This window comes from Nothoprocta perdicaria, unplaced genomic scaffold (assembly GCF_003342845.1).
Source record: "Nothoprocta perdicaria isolate Ctin4 unplaced genomic scaffold, notPer1 scaffold_135, whole genome shotgun sequence".
Lineage (NCBI taxonomy): Eukaryota > Metazoa > Chordata > Aves > Tinamiformes > Tinamidae > Nothoprocta > Nothoprocta perdicaria.
Window position 1 is genome coordinate 12,690 of NW_020454483.1, and position 26,692 is coordinate 39,381.

General features: G+C 44.7%; 1 long non-coding RNA gene across 1 annotated transcript in view; it reads left to right on the forward strand.

Annotated features, from left to right (window-relative positions):
- LOC112942849 overlaps nucleotides 1-26,692 on the forward strand; it is a 90,374-nt gene that overhangs the window by 10,414 nt on the left and 53,268 nt on the right. The window contains exon 2 of the long non-coding RNA XR_003248464.1: nucleotides 17,925-17,978. This is a non-coding gene — a long non-coding RNA (uncharacterized LOC112942849). The remainder of the gene's footprint in view (nucleotides 1-17,924; nucleotides 17,979-26,692) is intronic.

Below are 26,692 nucleotides of genomic sequence, written 5' to 3' on the forward strand. Positions count from 1 at the left end.
TCTTTAAAACAAGCTGTCATYATTACTTGAATAATATATCACTGTGATCTGAATCTGTTACTACGATATAAAAAATGTACTTCAAAGAAGTGATTTTTCTGCAGGTCAGTAGGTGGAAGCTAAACAAAACTCCAGAAGATGCGGATTGGAGTAAATTAGGAACTGCAGTTGCAAAATGATAAAACACACTATATAAACACATAAAAGGAGGAGGTAAACCATGTTCTTGGATAATTATTGAGCCATTGAGGGCTGGAAATACATTGCTTCAGCAGTGTCTCCTTGATTTTRCCATATAAAAGTCATTTGTTTTTGAGTTTAAGGTAAAAGCTGTCCTGGGCTTATTATATAGACTATATCTGTTAGAGAACCAGCACACATTATAAGAACTGTATCTTTACATTACAGTGCTGTGCTCTTTAAGATGACTTTCAAAGTGCATGTTGTTCATACAGTAAAGCACAGTAACTGTGTAATAGGGCAGTGGCTGGAACTTGATGAACTATAGGTGCACTATACTAAGTTTTAATAAATCCTGTAGCAATAATGAAAAGTGATCTGCTCTTTTCATTGCTAAACATGGTTCTGGGAATTTGCCATGTTGGGCAGTGTTGGCTTCACAAGCAACCATATGGTTTTAATTCAGCAGTCTTAATTACAGGAAATTTAATGATAACGAATAGTAACAAAGGATAAATAAATTAGAAAAAAAAAAAAAGAAGACAAAAGAGAACTTAGTTAACATCCAAGGGAAAGAAATATTTTTGTAATAAATTGGTGCCTTTACACTGGAAAATTCATTGGTACTTACAGCATATAGGCTAACCATTAACAGTTGTCCACTATTTCTTTTTTGCTTTCCTTTTTTATGGTTACAATTATGTGTGCAATAATTAGAAAAACATTAAGAAAAATGCATAATCATGAATATCAAGGTAGCTGCTTTCTTAAGAATTTGGGAATAGGATAGCAAATTCTGTCACTTCTATAAAATCAGTAGGAAACGGGAAAACCTTCAGCCTCCTCGAAGAGGCTTTTTGCCCTTGATGTCAGCAGAATCAGCAGCTCGTTTGGGTGCAGGGGAAGCGAGGGCCTGTTGCGAGCGGGAGCCGCTGCCGGCTGCCCTCCGCTTGCYCCGGCCGCCACATGGAAACGTGGAGACGCCCGTGCCCGGGGCCCGCGTGCCTGCGGCAGCCAGGAACRCCTTTGCAGCCCGCACCTGCCTTAGGAGGCGAGGGGAACGGGCAGGAAACGCCGCACGGGATTCCGCCCGCGTGATTGCTTCCTTTTCCTGAAATCATCATTCATTTCCATCATTCGCGTTCCTGAAGCGCCGCTGTAGCATTTTGGAGGAATTGCTGCTGCTTTACATTTTAGCAAGTGMGATTCCCGTGTCTCAGTTTTGTTAGGTGCTCAAAGAATGAAACCAATTCCAGCATTTGGCGCAAACACTAGGCTGATAAAGCGTAGGATACTAAGCTGGGAAGGCTAACCACTTAAAATACCAAATGATCCAATTACAAGTGAAAGACAAATACGTAATATTGTTGGGGAACTGCTGAGCCCACTTGCTCATAGTGATTGATGGGATGAATGAGTTAGGTCCACCAGCAGAAGCAGCTTACATTGCATGGGATTCGTTTAAGATTAGTTTTGATGTAGACTAGCATCAGTTAACCATACTGCTCCTCATGTCAATGTTATAGACAAATTAAAAGCTTTCCCTGGCTCTGTCAGTGCATTTATTTATGGCTTGCATGTCGCTGCAACACATAMAAACTTATGACATTAATATAAATGCAAAATGCTTAGTGATGTAGCTTGTTTGGTGACCATTTGTTTGTGTTCAGAGTTGGCCAGATTTCAAAAACATGAATTTGCAAATGCCTGCAATCCCAGAAGAATTGACAGTCACAGTCATAGTTCTCCAAGCCTTTATTAGAAATACCCATTGAATAATTTTTGAAATTTGGTAACTACAACGTCCTTATAAATTCAGCATAATTATGCTTTCAGTTGCAGAGATATTTCTGCGTATGCTTTCTTATAATAAAGTTCAGTAGCGACAGAGAACATGTTAGAAACTTAATACATCTCTTTACAAAAGAGGTGTCACAATTTTAAGGCCTTTAAGACCTTTTTAAGTGATCTATTGAATTGTTTAAAAAAGAGACAACTAAAGCAGCGGGGAGCCGGTTTCCCTGTCAGACGCCTCGGGGCAGCTCCCAAGGGYGGGCGGCCCCGGCCAGCGCTTCGTCCCCAGGGAGCAGCCTGGGCCTGACCATGTGGCCCGCGCGTGTGGCCACCTGCGGGACACCAGAAAGCCCACAAAGCTGTGCTTTTTATAAAAACATTTATGATGCTTTTATGAAAACATAAAGCATCAGGCATCAGTGAGGCATCAGATGGTGGGCTATCGTCACGTGYTGATTTCTAAACGCTGCCCGTATATGTGGCATCCCGTGCAGTCATTGYTGGCTTCTCCACAATACTTCTGAATGAAGGTCATGATGCTACCACAGCAAGGATTTCTGTTGCCTTTCCTTTAGGACAGGGCGGTCTGTTATTGTGGCCACTACTTTGTTATCCTGGGTTTCTTCCTTTCAACATCATGTTAAAAATCAACTGGAAGGATTAATGATGGGAAGGTGATGGGAAGATATGTTTGCAAACTAACAATTTTTAGTCCCTTTAATTTCTTATGCTTCAAGGATAAAAATATGTATAAATATCTGATAGGAAGGAGTAAAGAAGATGGAGCCAGACTCTTCTCACTGGTGCTCACTAACAGGGCAAGAGGGAATGGACACATACTGAAACACTGGAGGTTCCTCTTAAACATGGGGAAAAAAGCTCCCTTTGCTTTGCTCCCAAACAGTGGCACGGGTTGTGCTGGCAGATGTGGGGCCTCGTTTTGGGGAGGTAATACTGAAACCTGGGCGGGCAGAGCCCTGAGCAGCCTGCTCTAGGCGGACGGCAGGGGCTGGTGCAGGCGAGCAACCGGGGGCTCCTGCCGACCCCAGCCCTGCTGTGCAGCTTGCTCATGTGGCCTTGGCCAATGTAAGACCTTCTAATGCCATAAGCATCAATTATTTTGAAGTGACGGGATTGCTGGATGTTAAATTTCTACTGATTGTGTTTGTTGTTACTTCTACTGGAGCGTGGGTTCCAGCTGAGTCTGCCGTAGTCTTTTAGGAGCACTGCTTTCACCCAGAGTTTGAAAGCATTGCAGTGTGTCTTTACATGAATCTCCTTCACTTAAAAACTTCACTGGGGTTTAGCACACACGCACTTGTGGTGATGTTGCTTGTGGATTTATTTCTTGAACCGCTGCTGATACTCACAGACCAAAAGCAGAACCCGCTTCCTGGGCTGGGTGCCCCACCGCACTCAGCGGGAGATGTTCCCTGCCTGCAGCAAGCCCTTCTGCAAGCACAAAAGCAGAATAAACTGCATGGTAATCTCAGCATATGATGTTAGTGATAATAGTTTTCTCTACTTCTTTTCCCTGGCTTTCTAAGAGATATTTTGGAGTATAGCTTTTTTAATTGGGCATTTGCAGGGAAGCAGTTCTCAAGAATAATAGGGATGCTGGAGAGAGGAAAATAAATAAATTAGGGATATCATGGTGCATCAAAAAATGTATAAGAATGAGCAGGTGGAGAAGTGTGGCTGAAGTCTAAAATTTGGAGTATTTGTGCCCCTTAAAAAAGTGAAAGAGGAAGATTAATAGTTAAAACGTACTTGCAGTGGTTGGTAGCACAAGAAGTGTGGCTTTTTTCCCTAATGGACAGACGTTGTATGCCAGTGGTTGTGTGAGGAGATCTGGCCTCTAAAATGGTGCTCTGTTGGCTGCATCATTACCTAATTTCCTCTATAGTAAACAAAGAAAAACAAATTAACAAGCAGCGCTTTCACCTTTAAATCAGTATTGCCTTCTTAGCATTTGTTTGTTTACCTTTGCAAAAAAAAAAAAAAAAAAAACATATTTTCTTCTGAATGGTTAGTTTAAAGCTGTAAAATGGAACTTCTAAGTAACATGCATGGACACGTTTTAATATATCCGCGAGTGATCCGAATACAGTGCAGACATCACATATGCTGCTCTGCTGCAACTTTCAAGGTTCAATCCATCATCCTGGAACCCAGGGGGCTGCGATTTGACATCCTGCCTGGAAGCCGTTCTTCACATTGGCTGGAGCTCTGCCATCTTCTGTTCAGGTTAAAAGAGCAGCTGTAATTTGTCTGGGTAGCACTTTTAACTATGCACGGCAAATCATAAAACCCGCTTTCAGTAATAAGCTCAAAGCTAAAGTAGGTCCGTTGCTTCATTTCCTGATCCATACAAGGTTTCCCTCATTTTTGGTACAATTTTACTTGAAGTTTGATCTCATGATGATGTAGATTTCTCTAACAATCTTTCTCAGATTAATGGTTTTATTTAGCTTATCTGTAGTATGTAGGAGATTTATTTTGGGCATTTAGAGGAAGTCTTTTTCTATTGTTCTTTGAAACTGAAAATACAAGAATAATTTCATACCAGGCATTAAGCTTACATATGATTGCACCAGTAAATAAATCCTGATTATGTTCTTTTTTCAGTTGTAAATACCAGATGTGAAAATACTCCATCCTAATGCACACAGTTGACTTTTTCTTGACTTTATCTCTTGTAGCATGTYTTGTTTACAAGGGAATTGCAAATACACCCAGCAAGTAGCTAAAGAAATGTAAAGAATCTCTCTATATATGTGGGCATGTACGATTTCTATATATGCTTTTGGATTATAAAGACTTTTTCGATCACTGTGCCCACCCTCTCTGGTGCCTGTGCTGGTGCCTGAGTGGCGAGGTCCAACTTCTTGGGTGCCCTGGCTGGTAACGGGGTAGCCCAGGGTGAGTTTCCTGGATAAGGGTGAGTCTCCCGGATAAGGGTGAGTCTCCYGGATAAGGTACGTGCCAGTCGGCCTGGCTGCGGGAGACCTGAGCGGGGGCAGCCCCCTTATCCRCTCGCGGGCCAACTGTGCTGCGTTTCGGYGCCTTTTCGGTGCTGCAAAGCACGGGCGCCAACATCAGCCTTCTGCTGATACAAGTCTTCAGAAGCTGTGAGAAAAATAGGGCCCGGGCACTGTAAGAATGGACAAAATGCACTAAAATGTCACTATAGCCTTGTGGACTTGGACGCAGGGGCTTGACTGCCAAGCTGACGAGCTCATCCCCTTTGGACATTAAGGCAGCGAGTTAAGGCAAGCTTCAGGCGCCTCTGCCCAGTGCCTTATTTCTGGCAGTCTCTCGGTGTTCATAGGGATTTTTAAAGTCTCCCTTTTTAGCATAATCTTCCCTTTCAGTGCCCCATGATACACGCTGTGCAGCCTGCGCCGCTGCCGTCGCTGCCCTCGGGGCCCCTCTTGCTGTGGTGCCTCAGACACAGGCCCCGAGGCTGTCGGGCACTGCCAGCAGCGCAGCCTGTCTCTGTTACGTGGCTGCAGCGGCAGAGCCTACCTTGCTCAGAAKACAGTCTCTCACAATGGTTGTTTCCTTTCAGTTATTTAGCCCTTTGAAAATACCCCTGGATTAAGGATTTATGGGAGTACAGCCCGCTCCGCTGGGCTAGCCCAGCTCCGTGAACGGCAACGCGCTTCCGCGTACGCCGTCCTGCCGTCCTGCTGCGCCGCGGCGGCCACACAAGCGCTTTGTATTCCCTGGAGCGGGATGACAGCTGCACATCAACATGCAGGGCCGGCGAGATCCAGGGCCCGGCCTCGTCGGCGGCATGGCCGCGGCGCTGCCGCTGCCTCCATGGCGGAGAGGGCCCACGGAGGGCTCCGGCGCGAGCGAGGCCCGCGGGCCGCTGCGTGCCAGGCGCCCGCCGCCGTCTACAGGACCTCTCAGCTGATGAATTTAGCACTCAGCAGATTAATTTAGCTCCCAGTGTGCTGGATTTAGAAAGGAAGACTAATGTAGATGAATACATTCTGTTCAGCCAGCATATTTTGTTTTGCAGCAATACACATGTCTTATTTGAACTGCAATCTGGTTGGGAAGCGCTTTGCAAGTGGTGCATTGGTCATAAAAATGAGTCATACTTGCTCATTTTTTAAAAAGCTTTCATCTAGTGCAGATTAAGGAAAAAGTATTGAGCAATTCATTGGAAAAAGTATTGGAAATTTAGCCATTTCTGATGAGCTTTGGGCAGCTCTTTAAGGTAGAATTTTATGTCGCGCCAGCAAAAATCCAGCAGCTGCTTTTTGCCTTGTTGCTGTTGTAGCCTATTAGGTGGTGTAAACCTCCTTCCTCATGGTTACAGCCTCATCAGCAGGGTCATTTGAGCTGAATTTCCAGCTTGGAAGCTGAAGGTGTGTCTGGCGGCAGCCGGGAAGAGTTTTCCATGAGGATACAAGGGCCTTGTATGGCTTCCYTTTACCTGGAAAGCATTGCAAGGATCCTGCACTCATTTGCTTGCGCTGAGTAACTGAGAGCCTCGCTGTGCGCGCTCAGAGTAATGCCCATTGTTTCAGAAGCAGGAAACTGCATGCAGATTAATAATAAAAACCTGGAAGCTGAGCACATCATTTTGACTGGTTTTATTTAAGCATGAAGCAGTGAAGGGGAGGAAATGAAAAATGCTGCAAAATGACAAGCTGGCTTTCTAAAATAGCATCCTCAGTAAATGAGTCTCTCTTGTAGGAAAGACTRCCTCGCAACACATCTTTCAGGGCACTCCTCAATAAAGCATTTCCACTACCAGCAGCAGGATGATTGTTAAAAAACATTCTTTCAGTCTCTCAGCAAATTTCTTTTAGGGCCTTAAAGAATGGGTTGAAGAGCAAATAGCTCCTTCAAACTGAGTCGGTGCCGTGCAGTGCAGATGTAATTTACTCAGGAAGAGCCCAGCTGCTACAATGATGGGYGCTTTGTAGTAGTGATTCCCAATCCTATTTAATCAAAGGACTACGTAGCCTTTTTTTTGGAGAATACAAACCAAAGGCTTTCCTCTTCAGTGCCACTGTGGTGTTTTTCATCTGCCAACACATAAAAATGAAACTAAACTTTGGATGCTCCTGTATGAAGTTCATTTTCCCCACAGTTTATACACTGGCTCGCAAGTGCAGGGATGTGTGTATGTTCTTTTCTCATCTCAGTTTTAAAATCTCCTGATATTTTGGCAGGTTACCTTGCATTATCTTACCGACTGCCCCTAGCTTCTAGTCAGAGGCCGAGGACCAGTCCTGTGAGGAGAGGCTGGTGCCCTGGGTTAGACATTGCTGCGAGTACTGCTTGTGAGGCTGTAAGGTCCCTGCACCGTTACCCTCTGGCTCGCAGGAGGTCTGTGCTGCTTTCAGCAGGGCACCATGAGGCACCATCTCTCGGGTCTGTCCTGGGATTTTATGGGTTCTCCCGTACCAGGGATGAGGCAGAACTGCGCTGCCTGAGGGGCACTGCAGCAGAGCAGTAATGACTCACCGCCCCGCCTGGCTCCTCTCTTCCCRGAGGAACGGGGATTCATTATGAGCGGAGCCTCCCATGGGAAGAAGAGCTCTAACCACCACTTTCCCTTATTGACTCAGTTGGGTTGGCCAGGGCAGTGAGGCAATGGGCTGTGTTTAGTCACTGCCAGCACACGCAGAAGTGTAGTAGTTTGGATTCATATGCTATCTATGAGTATAAAATACATGTGTTAGGATCCTGAGTGAGCATCCTCTCCTCCCCCAAACCCTCTGGCCCCTGGGGCTGCCTTCCTGGCTTGGCCCAGGCCCTGTGGCCACCCATGGCCACCCCACCATGGGCAGGGCGGGGAATGCAGTAGATTGCCCTTTTTTTTGCAACCCTGCATGAGGTTCAGACTATTGAAGAGAAGGTTGTCCTGGATGAAGCCAAAAATTTCCTTCCCGGGTCCTGCTTTTGAATCAGCCATGCTCTTCATTTTCTTGCCTCTTTAGGTTAAGGTGATTTTATAAGTATGCAAAGTTCTCTGTCTGAGAAAGTTAATGCTAATTCAGAAAGAGAAGAAAACTCTGTTGACAAAATTCTTTTGGGGAGGTTTTTACATTTAGTACCCTAAAGCTTTAGCCAGCATGATGAGCAATGGGATTTATTGGTAGCTAAGCTTTTCCTTTGGTAGCCTCAGCTTTCACCCTGCAGGAGATGACACCACCTTAGTGTTTCCTCCACTGCCATAGGAAGACACCTTGGCATCCTGCTACCTCTGCCTAAGATCCTTACCTTGCCCAAGTCTGCCTCGTGCTTTGTCTCCGTTCTTCAAGATTTCCTTCTGTTCTTGGCAAAAACTGCAGAGGAAATTAAAGGCTTTGTTTCCAGCCCAGCTTCAGATGTCACAAATATGGAGGCCAGGTTCTGAAAATCCAGTTCTAAAAATTTCAATGTTTATTGTTTTCTGTGCTTCCCTGCCAAGATCTTCTCCCTGCTGTGGCAAAATACTGCCATCTGTAAGATATATCAAGCTAAGTGTTAGCATGTTGGTACTTGCAAATGCCACAAGCTCCTTCATGGCCTTGTTATGGTTTAAGATCTTGCCAAAGTCACAGGATGCAGGGGCTTGTTTTGAATGCCTTTTTTTTTTTTTTGTTCCTTAATTCAGTCTAGCCCAGACTGAAGATCCAGGACACAGCCGTAAATTGAGATAACTTCATTAGACATTCACTTACACATAATGGGGCATTGTGGCTCTAATAGGCCTATGGATGCATGGCATAATAGATATTGGTAGAATTGAGCACCTTGTGCTCAAGACAGGTCCACACAACCATTGTGCACTTGGACTGCAAGTGCATTACACACTGGACACTGAAAGTTGTTGAAATGGTCTTCACATTCACAGGTGTTGTTTCAGTGTTTTCTTGAAACGCCTAGAGAAAAGAAGACGAACCATAGACTTGGTGCAGGAGTTTACTATGATCATGGAAGCATGGAGGGTATTTAAATTTGAAGCAGATAGCCTGCTTCATAAAACTGCAACTATTTAGAGAGAATATTTTGCCATTGTGTCTTGGAATTCACAGAAATACAGCTCTGGAGATGGTATTGTTTTAGTCCTGGAAAASAATAATTTTGTTTAATGTGGGTTGAAAAATTCCCAGATCCCAAGCGTGTACCTGATACAGAAATAATGTATATTTATGATTTTTGTCTACACTGGCCACCTGTGTAACAACAGTGTGTCCTCCTCATCACCCTTCCCTCCTCTTGCCCTGCTCTTCCAGGTCACCAGACCTAAGTATTCTGATACATCAAATACTTTGTAATGACTTTGCCCCTGAGGTTTTGTACTGAGGTAATCACAATAACTACCTCTGGCTGATATTCCGGTGTAGGCAATGTCCATCCCTGATACTGTGGAGCCATCTCTGCAGAGCAGGTGACAGAACTTGGAGTGGCTTGATGTATGGGTGAACACCTGTCTTCATTTTGTCCTAAGTCCACCTGCGGGTTCTATAATTCTTTTGATAGCACTACTATAAAAGASTTCTGTTTGCATAACCCAAAAGTGCATGGAGTTTTTATAAATGGTGCTTGAGATGCACAGTAGACAGGCCAACAGCCTCTACATTTCCACACAAAAATCTGTAATCAGAGGGAATAGCAGACTGCAGGTATTTTAATGAGTAAATGAAAAGAGAGATGACAGAAAATGCACAATACTTTTCTATAGAAAAATAAACCACACAGACATAACCAAAACAAAAGACATTCAGAATTAGAGCAACAAGATGATACTAGAAATAGCATAGACTTCCCAACTGCTTTGGAATTCTGTGTAGAAACCACACATAACACATTCCTTTCTTCTCTCCCCTCTATTTTTTAACTGCATCTGGTAATAGTTATTAGGGACATCCAATCATCATTGTATCAAGACTAAAATTAGAAGTGCTCCCGACAGCAAAATACAACTGGCTAAACAGTTTCTGGCCGGGACTGGATAGGGGAAGGAAAAGACACCCTGCTTCTCTGTCTTAAAGATGAACAAAATAGATCGAGTACGCACAGATCAAGGTGTACATGGGGCAACCATGAGGGCACATCTGGGGAACCTGCGTCGTTTAGGAAGTGGCGAGGACAGTCTCTTGGTGAGCATTCTCGTCTGGTGTATCACAGACCTAGCTTTGGTTCCTGAGGCACCACAAGTATTGCGTGGTTGCACAGTGTGAGCAGTTTTCCAGTGCCTCAGTCCCCTACAGGTAAAAATGGGTTCTCTAAGGGGCTGTTGTGAAGATATGTATCTAGTGCTTGCTAAGTGCTTGGCTTTTTCTCATAATCGGGGTTTTTGAGGTACCTCAAAGAAGTGTTTCAGCTGGAAAATATGTGTGTGCACTTTCTTCATACACCAAGGACTTCCTTAATAACTTAGACCACTTAGCTGAGAAGACAGGGGAAGCAGCATATCTAAGAAGACTGAAATTTCAACATTGTTCTGAACTATATTTGTGTCAGAAACAAAAGACGCTTCTTAGAGGAGGACAGATCTATATGCTGTGGTTGGAGATCACTTACTTAAGTAGAAAATGATCAAATACTTGGTCTGAGGAGGCGATGGGGAATGAGAGAAGGCTACCTTGCCAAATGCTCTGCTGAGAAGGGATGCAGTGTCAGAGCAAGGAGAACAAGCGAGTGCTTTGTAAGAGGGAATGCTACTAAAACTGAGATGTTTCTGAGCCGTTTCCAAAGGATCGGACATGCAGGGACAGGAACGAAGAAATGTGAGAAGAATAAGGAAAGAGGAGAGCCAGCAGGAAGATTTGTTCCCTTACTGTGTTATATAATTCCATATATATGTGTTTACTTATATATATAAAGAATTTGAAAAAGAGAGGAAGACTATGAAAGTGAAGTGGGAGAGAGTGGCAGTAGCCCCTACTGGAACAGAGATAGGGATTTCTTGCATTTACCTACTCATAGACTAGCCTTTGTGGGTGGAGGTGCATGGATAGGGAAGAGATCACAGCAGGACCAAAAATCAGAAGACTTCTGGAGTTTGCAGCTCAGAGGAACATTTTGTATAGTAGGCCTTGGGTYGGGTTTCTCTGTCAGCCAGAGGAAAAGTAACGACTCCTGAAAGACTTCCCTTCAGCTGGGAAAGGGCGCTAGCGGAGAGAAGAGGGTAGAAGGGGGTGACCTTGACCCTTCTCCCGGGGTGAAGGAGGGGGGTGAGGATGGTGCTGGGATCACGGCCAGCTTCGGGGCCTGTGCTGGGGCGCAGGGCTGGCCGAGCACAGCAGGCCGGGCGCTGGTGCCGCCGGGCGCTCCCCTCATGGCGACGCGAGGCCCAGGGGCGCCGGCCCGGCCCRCAGGTGGGCGCCACGCGCCAAGCAGCTGGTTCCTGAGGTAAAGATAGCTACGGGTGGGAGACGTGACCCAGGAGGACAACTGTTCAGGGGCGACGTAGCCAGCAGAAGGGAGGGCACTGGGAATGCTGGAGCTGTGCCCGTAAAGATGAACAGGGAAAGGARCTTAGCTGGGGAAGAGTGCAAAATCTTAAGGTAGAGAATAATTCAGGAACAAGAATGAGCAGAACAAGTTTCAGACTGCGTTTGGAGCATGAAATATTMATAGGGGACTGTCTTTGAGAATTGGTCGGGGAGGAAGAGGTGTTAGTTTGTTTCCTGCTTTTATTTTCTTTCCTTTGCTAAGGGCCTGTAGATTCACAGGGCAGAGGGGAGCAAAGCAGCATATGCCATTTCACCGCTCCTCCTGTATTTGGAGAGGTTTCTTCGTCGAGGATTCTGCTTGGTTTGCTTGGTGGGGGGAAGCAACAAACAGAATGTAATTTTCTCATGTTTAGACTATTTAAGAAAAAAAAAGGGCATTTTGATGATTAGCTGACAGCTCTGTGTACCATTCCTATATAAGTCTTGCTTAATAAGGATTTGAGTAAACACAAACGAAGTATTGAAAGCATGAAACATCTGGAACATTTTAAAGATGCACTGAAATATAATGTGATTAATTTCTCTTGTGCTAATTATACCTCTCATGAATTAAAACAGATTCCACTTTGCAGCCATTGTTATATAACTTGTGGCTTTACAGTTCTTTGAAATGCAGCTTTCTATTCATGTGGTGTATAAAAAATGTTAGAAGACAAATTACAAAGCTTAACTGAAATTGTGCCAACAAGTTATTTGACTAGATAAATAACCAGTGTAACACTCACTACGCATTTTTTTATATATAAAAAGGAGCAGTAATGTAGTGAGCCAGGATTGAGGGGTTTTTTGTTTGTTTGTTTGTGTGGGGTTTTTTTCAGTTACGTGATTTAATGGAATTGCTCTGCATCTATAGCAATGTCTCTGCTATCAGCCTGTTGAAAGAAAGATTTCACCAGATTACATTTAAAAGAGGCCAATCTCCTATGGATGGGGAACCCAGACTAAACTCTGCACTGTTTTGAGTCCAACTCCACCCTGAATTTGAGAACTCACATAAGCATCAAGCCCTGGAGAGTGGAACAGATCTCACCAGGAAGAAAAAAAAAGCGTTTTTACCCCCCAAAACAGTTAACATGTATAAGAGGCTTGAAGAAGCTCAGTTCATTTAGTTGTGTCATTTGTATATTTGTGGAGAAAATTCCCCTAAAATCAAGAAAATCCCTCTAAACAGTAGGTGCAAGTGTATAGAAACATGTCTGATGGACAGGGAAGTTCTACTTGTACTTATGTTCTTGCTCCAAACACAGAAAACTCCATGAGCTTCTTTGTTCCTAGCAAAAATATCCAGTTCAGTTTTGGCGTTACATGAGAAACTGGAAGAATTTTTTCCTTTTTTTTAGCTGTAACCTTGGTCAGTTGAAGATATACATATGCAAAAAAAAGACCTTCTTTTAAAGCATCATGAAAGAATAAAGAACCCCAGAATTTTTATTCAGGATTAAGAAAATTATTATTTATGCTAGCAGTTATCAATCACTGTGTCCAATATTAGTCTTTTGCTCTTGAAACATATAATTTTGCTTTTGAAAAAAGTACTTAATCTTATTTAAACTAGCACATTTTGAATTGCTTTATACTTTATACTTTTTGTGCCACGTAATGTGACTTTCATTTTGCTTTAGCAGCCTAATAAGGGCCTTGTTTAACAAACCTGTGCTGATGCTCAGGTTTGAGGGTAGCTGCGTGTACCCCTGAACAATGCAGCCTCTGCATGGTTCTTGCATTAGTCCCTTCTGCAAACCACACGGGTAGGATCACCGAGGCTTGACCACTGCATGAAATGCTGTTTGAGTAAGTCTCAAACGCAGGGGCACCCGCCCATTGTCACCACGGGGGCTGGCACCCCTCGATGGGGGCTCCAGGGCCAGCCCTTCATGGCAAGGACGAAGCCCCTTCACGTTATCCAGCGTCGGCACCGTGCGCTTGGCCCAGCCACGGCCCTGGCACCCTTGTGGTCACCCTGGAAGGCCCTTGTTGGGTCCAGGGGTGGCTTTCTAAGGAAACAGGAATAGGTAGGGATGAAAATTGAGAAACAAATAGCTCCCGCCATGCACCCGAAAGGGGAGTGCTGTGTCTGAACGCAGTGTGAGARCAGAAACCCGACTGTGGAGCGGAGAGCTGTGAGTAACTGACAGGCATTTAGGAGCAGTTGCCCGCGGGAGCCCAGGAGTTTCCAGGAATTCCAGTTCCCCCAGCTCATTCATCGTCGCGCGTGCGAGGAGCCGAGCGTTTTGCCTAGCCTAGGCTGGTGTAACCAGTCTGGTGTAACAGGGGCTGGTGTAACCAGTCTGGTGTAACAGGGGCTGGTGTAACCAGTCTGGTGTAACATACAGGCTGGTGCAGCCAGCCCGTGTGAAAGGCATCGCCGCTCGCACGCGTGCGGTGGGACGAGGCGGCTCTGCGGAGTGCAGCACCGGCCGCCCTGCAGCGCGGCTTGGGGCGCAGGGTTCCCCCCTCCTCGTCCCCAGCCCTTTCAGTGCGCCCGAGGCACATAATGGCCTTGGGGGGTTACACTGCTAGCTGGAGAATTTACTATTCTTTAATAAAATTCCCTGAGTCTACAGTTTTAAAACATACAGTTTTCAGTACTTAAAAAAATCCTTATTTTAATGATACAGCGTCCATTTCCACTGGCACTTATTTCTTTCTCTTCCTTCATATGAGCGTGTAAAATTGGAAGGAAGAAGCTCAAGCTTGGGAACCTCAAGCTTTCCTACATTGTCTTCTTTGAAATGTGCATTCTTCAGYTGACCCAACCTTAACTACCATAAGACCAGAGCCAGAAAAAAGTTTAATTCTCTGCGAACAGCCGAGAACTATAAGCGAGAGCAGCTGCCTGTTGCTTTTCTGTTGCTCTGTAGGAGCCTTAATACTTCACGTTGTAAAAATTAATCACATAGATCTGAAGTGAAAATACCACTTTGGAAGGAGAGATGGAACAAACTTCATTTTTCATCTTTCCTCAATGACTTTTCAGGCAAATACATCCCCAAGCAACTTCCTAACTTTTGCATTGATACTGAATTCCTGGTTAATTGGGCTTTTCTCTCACCGTTGAATTCTTCCTTGAATATTGCCTGCTTCATAATGATTTGTATGCAGACAATAAATGTTATTTTCAATAGAGGTTTAATAGGATGAACGATGTGGCTCTGTATGAAAGTTATTTAGCCCTTAGCTCCCATGGAAATCAATACCTTTGCAAATCTGGTTATAAACGACTCAAAATGAATATGCATAAAATAGGATTACCGTTAAATGTTTGAAGGCTGAAAATAGAGCAACACATGGTTCTTCCAGAAAAGTGGCTGTAAAAACCGCATCCTTAGAGGTCCATGACGGTTGTCACAGCGTATCGGAGCTTCCCATGGGCTGCACGTGGCCCACTTGGGCGCTGGAGGCTGGTGGTTGTGCCCGCAGACGCTGCAGGCCGGCAGGCAGGCTCGCTTCAGTCCCGCCTGCGCTTCATCGCWGCTCATGAAGGCCCCTCCTCATCGCTGCTCGTGAAGGCCCCTCTTCGCCGGCCGAGGTGCCTGCTGMGCCCCTGGAGCAGGTCTCAGAGAGGTGCCAGGCTTCTCCAGCCTGGCTGGAGCTCAGGCCGGAGCTAAGGCTTTGGACCCAGGAGCGCCAGCCCCCTGGGGCAGCGAGGCCCTTTGTGCTCCTCGGCTCTGAGTTGTGCCCAAGAAAACCCAGCTGCACCCAGGACATGTGTTTGGGCTCTTACTAGTTACCCTCCATCCACATTAGTGCCTTTTCCTGCACATCATGCTGCCCCTGAAAGCCTGCTGCAACGCATCCGGATCCCTCCTCTGACCCGGGACAGTAAGAGTGGATGGCAGCTGAGGTTTGGGATATGCTTCCTGCTTTCTTTCTGTTGAAACTCATTCCAGTTCGGTTCCATATAAAGCCTCAAAAGATCGGATCGTGCGCAACAGATCTTGCAAAAGCAACRTGTCTGTTTATCATTTACCCTGTCATCAATCATATTTTCATAGTTTTTGGCTTTGCCCAAACTGTGTGTATCTAGGCAGATTGTCGATGAGGCTCTTACGTGCTCTGTGAGGCTGCTAGCCATTTTAATAATTGTATATTTACTTTACTTTGATGAGATTTTAGTTAATTTTTATTGTTAAAGAGCTTGGGGCAAATAGCATGCTGCAAACTTTCCTGCTTTTAGAACTGAGGAGAAAGAAACTGTTTGACACACGTTGACTTGCACAACCGCGTGAGTCCATCCACCAGTGCAAAGCTGGTAGCAGCACTGTGGTTTGGACCTGGGACAGAGAAGATAAGTCYGATCATTCCTCTTCCTGAAACTGGAGAGGAGTTTCCAAATACCGTGTACGGGCCGGTGCTTGAGGAGATGCTGAGGATATGGCCCTTTTGGCTCAAGGCTGCTTGACCCAAATCCCAGTTTTTAAATTAGGATAAATAATTCGGGCTAAGTTAGAAGGCTACTGATGTAGCCAGGAGGATGCTGTGTTTTACCGGCAGCATATCCTTGGGTTTACGGATAACTGGGTGGATGTGGCTGGGGTTGCAGTTTGTTTGTGCCCTTCCTGATGGGAAGGGGTTACTGGCCCCTTGCAGAATTCAGTGCAGCACCAGCATTAGTTTCCCACTTAGTAAGAACAACCAGGCACCTTGACCTTGATACTCACCCGTGACCTAGGCCTCGGTGTGCTGGAATTGCTGAATGGACGCGGGAGGGAGGAAGTGTCTTTCTGCCTCATCCTGCTTTCCCAAGAGTCGTTACTGATGTGTCTGCCTCTCGGCCATGCCATGAGAGTCTGTTTCCAGAGTCCAGAATTGAAACTGTGATTCTTCGGTCTCGCAGCTGCCTTGTGGTCAACAAATATTTGGTGATCCACTAGCAAATGACCCTTCTGTGATGCTGGTTTCCACGAAGGATGCAGACTGTTGTTCCCTGGCCTCAAGGAGTGGGTTGTCATGGTTGAACACTACCATGCCTGATAACAGGATTCATTTGGCAGGTTATTTTCCTCTTCCACCCCAACCAGACCTTTTCTTGCCAGGAAACCCTGTGTGCAAACACTGTTTAAGTGGCTGGGTGGTAGAGCCCAACAAGGCAGCCCCCTCCTGTGCCAGCGCGCTGCGGGGGTCCCGCACTGCCCCGTGCCCCCAGCCTGTCCAGGGCCCGCGATGGAGCCGGGAACAGCCGCCCTGCTCCCGGCTGCGCGGGGCTCCGTGCTGCAGGAGAGGCTGCTCTGCAGGCAGCCGGGAAGCGGGAGGTGAGCGGCAGCTGGGAGCTTCCCAGGACCAGAAACGGGAGCCGTGCGATGGAGCGCCGCGCGGTGCCCGCGGAGCCACCCGCAGCGCTCAGCTTTACCCCCAGCTCACACAGAGGCAGCGAGCAGGGAGGAGGAGGCGCTTGGCCTAAGCAGAGCTTACCGAGGTGGTCGCCAATGGCATGTTCCCATTTCTTGTACTTCCAGTTCCCCCCTACCATTTGCAGAAGCGGTTGGTGCTCGTGTCTGCAGCTGAAATCGTTGCGAGTGGTGCCTTGAATGCAGAGAGTACTGAGGCGGGGCTCAGGCCTCTGAAAAACGAGGCCCGTGTGACTCAAATTAGTGTATTCAATTTTCAGCTTAATCTCTTAGCACCAAGTAACTCATCTGTAAAATGAGGGCAATGTTTTTCCTCCAAAAGAATTTGCTGAACTTGAACTGCACAGTGTTTCTGAGGCAGTCCAAGACCGCAGTGATTAGATTGCTTGCAGCATGGCAAAACGATGCAGCTTTTGTATCAGGATCTGAATATGATTCCATGAGCGTTCCTCCACTCCACACATTAAGTAATATATATATATGTGTATATATATATTTAAGTCAGTTCTTGAAGCTTGCATGTCCATTCGTAGAGCACATGAAAAGGAGTTGCCACTGCAGACCACTCTGTGACTAACCCTGCCCAGCTGTATCACACTCAGTGCTCACTGAAGRCATGAAGGCTGCCCAGGCAGCCTAGCACCTAGCATCTTCCAGTATGTAAAGTAACCACATTTTAGTCTCAATAATGTTCTTTTTACATTGTGTTTATGTGAAATGTTACAGAAGGCAAATTAGCTGTGCATCAAGGGCCATTTAATGTGAAATACATGTTTTTACCAGATAGACACKTTATAAATCTGAGTATGTCTCTAAGAAAATAATGATAGACATATGGTGGTATTTGACTAAAAGGATGACACAAAAATTGACACAAACTTGACATAACAGATACCCTTTCAACTAGCACAACATGGGTAATWTTGTTGTTTCTAGTACTACTCTTTATAAACTTATTCCTGACAGCATCAGGACTTCTGGGGACAACCAGTGACCTTGCAGATTTTTAAGAGCGATTTGTTTCCACTCACAGCKTGTACATAGCAGTAACCACTTATTGTTACTAATTTGTATTAGTATAATAATAAAAATAAACTGTAATTAAACATCCCCCTTTTTCTTATTCCAGATTTCGTTTACAATACGTTCTGCTCAGGACTGTCAACTTTGTTAAACTGGCCAGGTAAGAAAAATATGCCTAGCCACACTTAGCTCATAAAAATGCTTTTCTAACATTAGGCAACTAATGCTCATGGATTAGTGTTAGACATTTTGGAGAAAATATGCAAAATCTGTTATAAAAATCTCAAAAATGTTGCCATTTTCTAATAACAAAGTTGAAATTTACTGAAGTATATGTAGTTAGAAAGGAAGGGTTTTTTTCTGCATGTGCTTAATTTTATTCTCTCTCTTCTCTCTTGTCCTGCTTTCCTTGCACTTTGTGTTGATATTTATGACTTTTCTAAGCCTTACAAATGGAGATTTTTTTTCTGTTCGATGCTGTGGGTTTCCCTCTGCCTACCAGACTATCGGCATCGCAGGCAGGACCGTCTCTGGAGARGTCCAGAGATGGTATTTTAATACCCCAGGAGTGACACAGCAACAGTAGCATGCTGGTGGGAACTGGGGATGGCTTTGGAAATCCATAAACAGCACTTCCGTAAAGCTGAAATTAATATTGCCATTAATGGGCTGGTTTGCTGTTAAAAGCTGCTGGGTACCAAAAAACCAAGGCAAAACAGCAGCTGAAAATCTTATAGTGTGCAGATTGGTAGGCTGACGTGTCAGAGTTTGGAGTTTTTACCTGTTAATTCCTGCCAGATTGTCGGGTTGTCATATGCTTTAGATATGGTTACAATTGAGCATTTTCTTTGGCCTTCTTTTTCTCWTACTGTTATGCATTTTGATAATCCAGTAGTGCAGTGTCATGTGTATCCAGTAGAGTTTAAATATTGCCTACACCTAATCCTGTCATTTTGGATGCATTTTCTGAAGTGGTCTGGTGTTTTGTACGGAGAGAAAAGGCGGAACAAAGCAGGCTACAGATACCATTTCATAGGGACTATTTTGTTCACAATATACAGACAGAACTTGCCTGAGCTGTATATTTCCAGTGTGTTTCAATAAGCTTATCCTAGTCCTGGCTAAAMTAACTGAATGAAGACAAAAAGGGCAGCACACCTAAATGTTTCTCCTGTCTCATGTCGCAGTGATGCCCAGCTCTGACACGTCGTCAGTAGCGTTGACCTCATCTGTGTTCGTGGCTCTTTCCGTTGTGCTGGAGCTCAGTTCTCCAGGAAGAAATCCCCCTCTGGATTTTCCCCAGAAAAGTCCTTTCCAACCCACTATTCCCTTTACACCTTCAGAAAGATCTGTAGATACATCCCAAGTACCGGTGCTGTCCACGTTTCCGTAGGGTGGTACTCCTAGATTTTATTTGCCCGTTAGTCTGCACTCAGTCTTGTAGGCAAGGAGGGAAACTGTGGTTTAGAAAAACAGTTATTGATTTTATATATTAACCTCAGGTGCTTCTTAAAGACAACTGATACTATCAGATGGATGCACAGGGGCACAGGGTTAGCAAGAAGCTAAACTTGTGTCCTTTAGTTCTAACCCAGGCCCTTCTGGACCTTCCACGTGCCCAAATTAGTCATTATTACAAGTTTCATGGCTCATGCTGGAAAATATTTTTGATGATTTTTTTTTCAAAACATTGTAATCTTCAAGTATCAAAAATAAATAGATTTGATTAATAATAGAATTTGAATCTTTCCAGTAAAACCRCAACTGGTGACACAGCTATTCAGTATTTCTGCTCTTCTTAAAATACAGTTGTCTCCTGGGCAGATTGTCATGTTCATGCCCTTTCAAATATAAATTGTAATGAAATTGGAATGCTTAGATTGATCTGGAATGATACGTGATTTACTCATCAATATGTAAAAACTGAGAAAGTCAAAMATTTTGGCTAACATAAATTTAATTCCTTTTTTTAAAAAAAAAAAGTTCTTGTTTCTCTAAGTATCATTAATCATTGTTCTGAAACAAAAATCAATATATTTTGGTAAGATTTCTCTATAAAACAACTTTGTTTTATTAAAAGAATCAAAGGAAGTTCAACTGGATCAGCTAAACTGCACGATTTCACAGAATCMCAGGATGGTTGAGGTTGGAAGGGACCTCTAGAGATCATCTAGTCCAGCTCCAGCAGGGACACCCAGAGCACGGGGCACAGGGCGGCATCCAGGCGGGTTTGGAAGATCTCCAGAGAAGGAGACTCCACARCCTCCCTGGGCAGCCTGTGCCAGGGCTCTGGCACGCTCACAGTGAGGAAGTTCCTCCTCACATGGAGATGGAATTGCCTGTGTTTCAACTTGTACCCATTGCCCCTTGTCCTGTCACTGGCCACCATTGAGAAGAGCTTGGCCCCTTCCTCCCTAATTTTTAGTTAATCAACTCTTTCCTCAAGCCTCTTCCCTCTACCTTTCCTCTTTCCTTACTCAGGCCCCTGCTCCCCAAAAAGAGCAGAAAGCCAAAGTCAGTCTGAGCCAAATCGCCTGCTTGGAGACTCTAGTTGCTGAGTGAGATACATCAGGCAAGCAAATCACCTTGTAAGAACGCGGTGCTAAAGCCAACGGTCCAGGGAGTCCCTCAGAAAGAGTGAGGAAGCTAGAAACAACTGGCAGTTCTTCCTGGCTTCGCKTTTGGTTTCTTTCTCTCACCAAGGCTGCCTGTAGCATGAGGGTAGCAGAAGGACAGCACTGCAGGAAACATTTCTGCGCTGTGGATGTGGTACCTGCCTCTGACTGCACCCTGCCAATGGGTGAACTGAACCCCGGCCTGTGCCCGTGCCCGTGMCGAGGCCTTGGCTGCACGTGGCTGGTGTTGGCCACACACAGCTCCTCTTTCCTACCTGGCATGCAAGGGGGCTGGTCTGGCACCTCCCGCATCTCTCTGCCATCTAACACAGTAACTGAAGTATTTCAAGGCCGTTTGTGCCTTTTTTCACCCCTAGCCGTGCTGGTGGTTGTGGCGTAGGATGCTGTGAGTGGGAACAAGCGCCCAGTGGTTCACAGTCAGTCCCTGGTGCAGTCAAACAGACACTGCAACAGTGGGAGCAGCGGCTGCGGGGCAGTAAGGCAAGTGCTGCACATGGAGCCTCTGCTGTATGAGGACGGCTCAGGGGGCCCAAGGAGCTGGACAGACGGCATTTGGAGCAAGAGGGGCATCTTATGCAGATGTTGTGGTTCTCAAAACAAGGAGTTTTGGGGCAAAACACAGTATTTTAAGGTTTGCAAGCTGGCGGGTATCCTCTGAGGCATAGCAAGGCTGCTGAAAGTACAGGTTTAGTATTAGCATACAATTACTGAGTAGTAACGTGGAAAATGCACCCAAAAAAAAGAGACCATATTTAATTCCTGTATTTTAAATCTACATTTTATGACTTTTTGTGCAACTGGTGGCTTCTTCTCTCTTCATTATGGGGAGKGAATTTGGGATCTAAGTGAAATGCTAGAAGCTCTGAATAGCTATTTTGGGGAAGAAAATGCTTTAAAAGTATAGACGCAAAGAGCTCTGGTACGTGAAGATAAAAATTGCTTCAGAAATGTTTGGAACACCAGCAGTGCTTGAGCACCTTGGACATGTTCAGAAATGGTAGGACTCTGTTCTAGCCCACCGAGTCACCAAGCACGGTTGGAAGGAGCCGTCGCCGCGAGCGGAACCTGGACTCAGGGCCTTCCGGCGGCAGCTCCGCTTGACGGGGCCGCAAGAAGCGGCGCCACCACCACGGGCTTCAGCTCAGCACTCCCTGCTCGGCTTCCAAAATCAGGCACAGAGCRGTTCACGGGCAAATTACAACCCTAAATGTCTTCGAGCCATTCCAACAAAACCCATGACCACCYCCTAACTGTGTTTCACTGAAAGGTCCTCTGACGCCCCTGGTCTTTGTCTGAAGTCCCTGGTCTTTGTGCCTCTCCAAGACACGGTGCCAGTCTGGCTRCCCTTAGCTTCATCCCATTTGGCCGTTTGTGCATGATTATTGGTGTTATTTTGTATTCACAAATGGCATAAAACTGTGTGCTGTTCCTGAGTTTCATAAAGACTCCATAAAAGGAGTCTTCCCAGTTTTGCCCCTGTGTAATTAACCATCAGAAGAGAAACAACGGCATGTTCTGCAGTACCCGTTGGGCTGTTTGTGCGCCTGTACTCAGAACTCCACATATCTCTTAGCTCGTGCAGAATGTGCTTTGAGAGGCAGTATTGTTAATAGAAGAGTGTCAGTCCATTCATGTGCTAATAGTTTTCACTATTGAAAATAATTTAATTCAGAGATATTTCTCATAATGCTCAGCCATAAATAATTGTTCTCCTGTGCCCGCTTTCTTAATGACAAAAATACATGAATGTAGATGCCTTTTGAGAGAGACTTTAAGTGAAATCATTTGTTAGAAGGGATGTTTCCTTTTCAGCTTGAGTATGCAAGAATATTAAGGAATTTAAAACAACAATTAGGTCCACAAATTGCTTGTGGATCTCACTGCACTAGTGTGGCATTTTGCTATGTTATGAGAGTGTCTGTCTTCAGTTTATGTCAGTAATTGTCACCCACCCCCTCCAAGCCCCCGTTAACTTCATCCAGAGATTTTCATTTGCAATATTTTTAATTAACGGTTCTGAATTCACTCTCGTTTCACTTTTACATCGCAGTAGCTCCTGGCAGGCACAGTGATGGGGAACCCGCCTGGTGCCTCCCGAGATTTTGCTGTCCGGGCGGCTTCCCTCGGGGTGAGAGCCCCGGTGTCAGCCCTGCTCCACAGGCCGCACGTCGCCGTCAGGAGGCCTCGCATCCCTCCACAGGCTGCACGTTTTGGTCAGGAGGCCTCCCAGCCTCCCGCAGGCCACACATTGCCATCAGGAGGCCTCCCCTGCTTGGACTGCTTGGATCGTCCCCGTAGTGTATTCCAGGCCAGGTGCTGCTCCCATGTGGTTCGGACACAATTGGAGCAACGTTGTGTTCCTCGGGCGGCAGCAGGAGGTTCTGCCCTGGAAGAGTGATGCAGTCACCAAGAGAAGTGATGAGAGAAGGGGACCCTGCCCTCATTAGCTGCCTTCCCAGYTAGCCGTGTGTGCTCAGGAAGCTGGGATCCCAAACCAAGTTTGCCTTCAGTAGGAGCTATGCCATTAGACATTCCCTTTTTGTCCCTCTGAATGAAAATCTGGTTCTGATGACCTTTCGAAACCAAGCACAAATCTTAGGACAGCAGATTCTAATGTGTAAGAAATAGGCAGTACCTCTGTTTTTGTGCTGTTTGTTGACTTAGGAAAGTCTAACCATGTCATAGAATCTCAAGCCAAATAAGCATTTTTTAACTAATTGATTTATTAAAATCAATTGGTTTAACTGAAAAATAAATTGATCAATTTGATTGATACTGGCATCTAGCCTTGGAGCTACATCCAGACAGAGAAGGTCTTTGCATTCGAAAGAGGTTTTATCAGGTCTTCATCTGACCAGAGGAGGCCAATTGCAGGATGAGGGTCTCAGCAAACTTAGAAACTCTTTTTCCTCCTGCCATCATCTTGCAAAGTTTGATTATTTCTTCAGTTCTTCTGCTGTTGGCTTTGACTGTGACAGAACTCCTGCTTTCTTTCTCTCTTTAACTTCAGCATCAGTAGCTACAGAGGGCTCTTCAAAAGACTGGTTCTGATTTTAAAATCTTGGATAGAGATAGACTTCCAAGGCTTAAGTATCAGTCTTCATTCTTTCAGCTCTTTCAGCTCAAAATTTTTGCAGTGTTATTATGGTTGTTACTGTGGGCAGAAGGGAAGAGCCCCAAACAGTATTTTCCTATGTAATTATTCTAAATTGTATTCATTTAAAAATTTTCACAATATTAAAGGTGATTATCTACAGTGCATTTGTTCYTCATTATGTGTTTCCTTGTTTTTGTAAGGAAATGTCAGATAAAATATAAGTTGTTGGCCACGTGGGCTATGTCTGCGTTTCAGAAGAAAAGAATGMCTGTGAAAGTAAAAATGTCCACATTTTAGAAGAAAAATCTCCTCAATTTTAGTGCTATTGAACTTCTAAATTACTTGCAAAGATTGGTGGAAAACGTCAGAATAGGACACTTCTTTTTCCCCCTCAACTGGTATCTCAGAAATTATAAGCATTATTGTATTGAAAATTTTGTTTTCTGATCTACAGGCATGTAACCACTAAGTAAACTATCAGGACAAAAAGTGCAAAAATGATGTAGGTTTGCAAAAAATTGGTWTATATATTTTCCATCATTTTTTACAACTGCCTTGCTGGAAACCCCAGCAACTATAATAAATAAAAGAAGTTGAATTACAGAGTTTTGTGAGCCAGCTCTGTCTTAGGACAGAAATACGCTTAAAAGCTTTGCATCCTATTAACTCATGAGGGTTGAAACAAACAAAAAAACAAAGAAGAAAAGCTTTTTACCAAGCGCATGTAATTCTTCTTGAATTGATCCTACACTGTAAAGAAACTAATTTAGGGGAAGCTGCTTTTGTTATGAAGTCAAGCATAGGAAGGCAATGAMATGGCAGACTTGGAGATTTAAATCTTCTCCACTGAAGACTGAATGCCCACGGCCCACTAGAAAGTGACTGTCTATTTTGATCAATAAAATAGACAGTTCTGTGATGCAGATTTATAGGTATTTATGTCTTAGTCTTCCTCAAACTCAATGCTTGTAATGGATTCTTCATGCTAAGAAGAGTAAAACGGAATTGAAGCCATAGGTATTGCAAGGTGTAGTTGGCTTTGWATTTAAAGGTGTCTTGTGTAGGGTAAGAAGAACATCGTCTTGAAGCCCAGAGGTCTTTTTTGGCTCCTGTATTGCTTGTTTGCTGGCCTTGCAAACAAACAACGATTTTCTTCACCCCACTGTAATTTGGTACTTGTGCTCCGCTCTCAGGTTTGAACTGCTTGGTCAGGCTGGCCCTACAAGGTGGTGGTGCTGATCCTGCTTCGCACTGCAAGTGAGTGGGAAACCACATTGCAACGTACTGCCCTGCAGTAGAGAGCATTCACACAGAGAACGAGAGCAGCTGTCTACAGCCTCGGCGCTTCTTGGGCTGCTGCTATTGAATAAGCAGCATTATTTTTAAAAGCAGAAGAAAGATGACAATCAGCATTTCATATTTCTATTCATGTTTCATATTCTTTTTCTAATTATGTGCTTGTTAGGGAGAAGTGGAAAGGGGAGAGCACATTAGATGGTAAAAAAAAATGTGCTAGAGGGGTGGATAATACCAAAGGTGAAGGCCCTCAGCGTATCCATTGTTTCATAATTCACTCTTGCTGAAGGGCTTTTGTTGAAATTCTTCAGTCCTTTTTCGTGATTGTTCTCTATGCCTCTTGCTCTAAGCTCATCTTCTGCAGCTTGTGGCTGGACTCCAGTTTGTGTTGTATGAGGAAGCTCGGTGTGTCTGTAGCTGGGCCGTTATTCAGAGAAAGGAGAAGAATCTTCTTTAAAGGAAGATATGTGTGGAAACGATGGAGCGTGGAGCGCAGCATCCTTTCTAGGTACGGGACAGTTTTTTGAGGACCTGATTTGTTTGGGGGCTTTCAGCTTTCCTCCCCAGCCTTGCGGCCGTGCGGCCCTGCTCAAACGAGACCCTAGGTGCCCACAGCAACCGAGGGCACCAGGAGGACCCGCTGGGCCCGACAGTGGTGCCGGCGCCAGGCGCATTGGGAGCGACAACCTAAAATCAGTATGTACACACGACACCTAAAAGGGAAATATTATGCCAATATATTTAAGTGTGACACTTTAAAAGGCAGCTACGTTTTAGACACGTTCATTATTTTCCCCCCTGAATATCAAGTACCTCTTCCCACCTGCCTCCTCTGCCTTGTTTTCCCTCGCTGTCACGGTTAGGTGTTGTGAGGCTGTCACAACGCTGTGACTACACACGCTGCCTCTGGGTTAGCAGAGCCTCGCGTGCGCTGCCGTCGCATTGCTGCTCAGCTTTCTCAAAGCAACAGCTTCTTCAGTTAGAATTTTAGCTTTAAAGCCTTATTTTTAAAATGTGTTTTCTTCTGTGGTGCAGATTTTAACTTGCTTTTGCTGGGTTTCCAGTATACAGCATGTCGCTAGTTTACCCGTAAGCACTATATGAAAAACAGAAACAAAAAATCCAAATCCATAATCCATAAATTCTGCCTGCCCTGCTCCTGCAGACTTACATCGGTGCGTATTTTGGTGTCAGCCACTTAGTTAAGGACTTAACAAATCTACATCCTTAGTCTTTCATGGTGGTGATAGTTCATAGGTCACCTCACACACCAAGTGTTAAGTGATAACTGTGCATTTCTTTCCTCCCAGAATCTTATCAGAGAGCTGTAGTTGATCCTCTTGCAGTCACTTGCAGTGCACCTTGCAAACGTCACCTGTACCGGTTCATATCAAAACAAGGAGCCACTGTACTGCAGTTAAAAAGAACAAATAAAGTGTAAAGCATATTTAGGTAGCCCCTCTCTTGCAGCCCCTGCCTGCCTCACACAAACACTTTCTTTCGGTCTCTGTGGCCCTGTGTGAGTGTTACTGCCTGGACTTAAATGCCAGCATTYCACATTTGACAATGAAGCAAGCAAAAGAATTGCAAGAATTGCCAAAGTCTGCAAGGACTCCCAGCTCTTATTGAATTTTGGTAGCATTTACAGTGTCATTACCTATTTGTCTGATCATGTCTGTCCATTAATACCACCATGGCTATGCCTGTAGCTACTGTGATATCTTCTCCAATGTCAAAATAAAATAAAATAAAATGAAAATAAAAAAATAAAATAAAATAAAATAAAATAAAATAAAATAAAATAAAATAAAATAAAATAAAATATTAAAAATAATGTTTAGGATA